This window comes from Haplochromis burtoni, unplaced genomic scaffold (genome assembly GCF_018398535.1).
Source record: "Haplochromis burtoni strain Fernald_Lab_line unplaced genomic scaffold, NCSU_Asbu1 Contig_245, whole genome shotgun sequence".
NCBI lineage: Eukaryota > Metazoa > Chordata > Actinopteri > Cichliformes > Cichlidae > Haplochromis > Haplochromis burtoni.
The window spans coordinates 523,339-528,223 of record NW_024582606.1 but is presented as its reverse complement, the minus strand read 5'-3'; positions in this window follow the sequence as shown (position 1 = coordinate 528,223).

Here is a 4,885-nt window from a genome sequence, read left to right as displayed (position 1 = left end):
GACTCAAGCCCCGCTCCACAGGCTAAATGCTTGAATTGATCATTGACGCTTTCTCACCAATAAGCCGTTTAAAATGAATAATTGGGTGGGGCTAAGAGAAGCCCGGGTCCTTGCTATTGCTATTAGTGTAATGATGATATGACATCAGACGTTTTCTGTAAAGCATTGTCTTGTTGTTATTGGGCAAGACAGATTATGATTGGGTTTAGTCAGTGCACGTTATGAGATGCTCCTTAAGTAGCATTCATAAAGCAAAGCTCCTCGCTGTGTCAGAGTGATAATAAGGGGAGTGATTCATATATACTTTAGGAGTCAAGGGGTGCACCGCGTTAGACCTGTATTTTCTTTTATTTGTCCTTGCTGTTTTGGCTCATGGATCTCGTGCTTGCTTTGTCCCGCCATACATCAGAAAGAGAGAGCTCCGTCTGGCAAGTCATTGATATGCCGGCTCTGTTTTTACGCATTGTCATTTTATCTTTCTCATTACTGTCAGTACTACAGACTCAGATGCATCTCATTACAAGGGAATTGGGACAAACATAAAATCAAGGCCTCCCCTCCTTTGACTTGGATATCTTTCAAACGCTCGAAGTAGATAACCGCCATGTTAGGTCCGCAACAGCTGTTAATGTTTTGTGATAATGCAGCTTTATTCCCACTGATATCTTGGTGTTTCTTTTGATGGCGTGTTAAAATGGAGAATTAATGTGAGTTCAAATGGGGCTGTTTTATCTGCGCCGTGCCTCCAGAATCCTGAAAGTGCACCTGTTCGGGCCAAACTCTTGCATGGCTTACACATGGCTACAATGTAATGAGAATGCACACGGACACCCACTGACACACACACGTGTTCTGGAACACTCTAGCATGCACACATACAGCCTTTTATGTTGAATTGGCTCCAACTTGTGATGTCTTTTTATTTTTAGCCGGTCCTCCTTTTTCCCTGCCGGAGCCCCATGAAGTCTTTTCCATCTACAACTTAGTTCCTCAGCCAAATATTGACTTTAGTATCTGATTATTAAGCAATTTCCACAAAACTTCAAATTACTATCTGAACAATTATTTTAAAGACGTTACAAGACCCAGTAGACCCCCAAGGTCCTGAAACTGATTATGCAAAAAGATAATTGCTATGAAGATTTAAAAAGAATGAAATTGGTTTGACAAACCTATAAGTTGTTAACTACTGCTCAGCGCAAAAGAATACATTTGCTGACAAGGCCACAAAGAGCCGAAGCAGAGAGGAGGCTTTTCCCGTGTGCTCAGGTGGGCGGGAGGTATCGCTCCCTTTATTATCACAGCTAATGGCATTCCAGATCTGTCCTCAATTATACCGGATGAGATGAACTATTAATTAATAATTCTTCTGATAGATAAATTGTGCCATGTTCAGCAGATGTGCACTTCTGTGAGATGAGAGGAGGCACAGATGGAGCCTATTGACCAACAGCGGCCCCCTTTTTTGGGTCTGCCTTTATAGAGGTGCGAGCTTTATCTCAGCTTGACGTGTTGTTATGTTCCCCGTCCCCCCGTTCTGCTTTAACTGCCCACGTACCATCAGCAGCCGTCCGTGTTGCCCTGATTTACTGTGCGCAAAGCCAATGTTGCGTAATTTGTGTTTCAAGAAAAGATATCAATCCTTCTTCACTTTGTGGAAAATGGTTATTTTTTCCCCCCCTCCTCCCAGGTTAAACGTACACCGCCTGAAAAATGACACATCCTCAAAGTACTGTTGAGCAAAAGGTGAGTTGTATAATTTTCCCATAAGCTGGGAGCCTTTAAGTGTAGAAAGGAGAAATTATATGGCTGTGAATGGCTTCCTTAATAGTGATATCACTTCCTAGAACAAAAGAAGGTGGCTGCAGCGATGAGCTGGGGGGGAGTGCCGGATGCCGGCTCGATTGGCCATTTCTGTGGCTTCCATTAAGGTCAAGCACTGCGCCGCCGTGCGTGAGTGACAACACGGCCAAGACGGATGGAGCACTCTCCCACAAACCTCGTTAAGACTGAAATCACCGAAAAAATAATAGTTATTAAATTAATTGCAGTCATAATCTCGTAAAATATGTGTCAAAAAAATTATACGCGGTTCGATTAACACATAACATGGGTGTCAAATTTGTAATAAAACCCTGATCAATAAAACAATAACCATGTTGTTAAAAGCAGCCATTGAAAGGTGTTGCTGGCAGCGGGCTCCAGGGGTGAGCAACCCTTTTAATATAAACGGATTTCATCTTTCCACCGTGTCACCTAAATCACCTCAATGTTTGTGTATACAATTAAAATAAGATAATAAATTGCAGCAATGGATGGATTACCAACGCTCCCTCCGACCCCTATAGATCAGCCTTTGTCATTGGCCGAGAAAATGCATGTCTAACAATCTGTTGATTACAATGTGGTGTGTGCAGAGGCCCCTGTCGAGGGAGGGCGATGACTGTTGCAGGATACATTATTTTAACATATTGTTATGTTTAAATCGATAAGTTCTAAACGAGCGCTAACGACTGCTATTAATTAAACTTCCAGAATCTTTTATTATAAAAGTTAACACTTGTGCGCTTGATTTAATGAATGGTTTATTATTTCATTTTGTTGGCCCTCACCGTCATACCCCGACGACTGGTCTTTTATCTTGAGACGAAACGAGGCAAAGCTCGGTTTATTTGTGGTGCAGAAGAGAAGATAATGCATGATGTAGAGGGCGTTTGTTTTAAAGCCTCGGGGTAGTGACTATTTCTTGATATAGTTTGCCCGACTGTACCCCCCCCCACACACACACACAGACACACACACACACAAAAACACACACCTTCTGTCTGCATATTTGGCCCTTGAGATATTTTTTTTTATTTTTTTATCAGTGTGTTTATATGAAATCATTTGAGTGGGGATGTCAATTTAGAAATGAAATTGACTGTGCAAGAGAAGCGTTCAGATTGGAAATTAATGGTATAGCAATTAAAAACTTGGGAGTTACAGTATTTGGTAACAATTATGATAATGACTCTAGCTGGAGGTGTGAATTTCACAAGGGAAGGGTGGGGGTTGTTAACACGAGCGTCATGCAGGAAAGCTAGCAGTGGCAGCCTCGTACACTTTGCGTTCGACCACTTTCTTCTAATAGAGCAATGCCACTGAGAAAATATCTTAGCTTCTCCTCGGTAGGATGTGTTTTATTCCATTACCGAGCGCAGATAATCTGCCTTTTGTGATATTGCTGCAGGAAGCTCTTTGCTCTCAAGCTGCCACTGACGGAACGTGTCCTACATTGTGCTGCAGTAATAGAGTGGTTTATCAGCTCATGTTGAGAGTAGCTATAGGCTAAGTATGGTTGAGAGTCACAATTACCAACAGACACAACACGCTGTTTGTCTGCTCATGATTAATGTGCTGGATCAATGTGGGACGTTGCAAAGAAGCAGGGTGATGGAAGATTCCTGTGAGATTTTTTTCTTCTCCTCCTTCTCCCTGTTTTCCCTTTTTTTTTCTCCCCCCTACACAGACACAGACACACACACACTGCTATCAACCAAATTGGATGATCAGTGGGGGAATTCTCCCACTCTCTGGTGTTTTCGCTGTGGTTTGTAGATTTTGCCTTCAGGTTTGAAATTCACTCAGTTAGCTGTCCTTTATCCAGAGGTTTTTTTTTCTTCTTCTTTTTTCAATTGAGCATTAAGTCTGGGTCCAGATGGGGGGAAGCAGATGCCCTTTTTAGCCAGGAAATAGTGTTTACTCTACTTGTAGTCCCATGTCAGCTAGGAAAACCATAAATATCTGTCTAAAGAAGTCACTGTGGGCTATGCGTGAGATCCGAGTTGTTCAGCAGGAAGATAATTTACCTTGAAGATCTATAAAGTTGTATTTTGGGAAGTATAGTTGCCGTTTCTTCTTGAGAGTCAGGTGAGAAGACTGAGTCCAGTCATGCAGGTTAGCTTAGCTTAGCATAAGGAAACAGCTAGCCTTGCTCGATTTTCGTCCACAAATTTGATGGTTTGTGCAGCCCGGGTTCGTTCGCCCAGGCAGCCAAAGTATAGAGTGTTTGAACCATAGCTACAAGCTGGCCACAAACGTGGACTGTAGACACGCTAATTTATTATTAATAAGGTCCCATTTTGAACCCTCAAACTGAGCATTAGAGCAGTTGCCATCTTAGTGTTTTAAAGCCAAACGTGAGTGATGTATATCAGCGGTCCCCAAACCCCGGGCCACGGACTGGTTCGTTTGGTACCGGGCCGCGTGAGTTGAGGCTCGAGTGTGAAATTTATGGTTTTCTGGGTTTTTATCGTTAGTTTTTAAATTTATCGTTAACTCAGTTTCCCTGGGTCTTTACCCGTGTGTTATGAATAAATCTTCTTTTTTAGGTACCGGTACTGGTTTTATTTTGTTCTATTTATCCGCGACACCTCAAAGGCCTTTCCGTGAAAATATTGCCAGACATAAACCGGTCCGTGGTGCAAAAAAGGCTGGAGACCGCAGTGTATATGACTGAGAAACCAACAAACACTGCCTGCCTTTACAGTAGTTATTTGCATACCAATGCGTATAATATGAATGTCATCGATGACATGCATGAATGCCATTTAATAAGGCTTCAAATTAGTGGTTGAAACCTTAAACAGGGATCGAAAGGTCAAATATTAAGATAGCAGAGGGATTTCAAACCAAACAGACTTCTTGTTGGAACCCGAAGAGCCGCCCTCTGCTGGCTGTTGGATATAACGCAGATTTAAAGCAGTTTGCATGGGCTTTGCTTTTTAGATAAATTAATTGTTCCATTTATATAAATTTATTTGTCAGAGAGAGCCACAGTCCAGGCTCTAAATGGACTATAATATTTGGCCCAGCACAGAAAACATTACTTGTTAATTAGTGA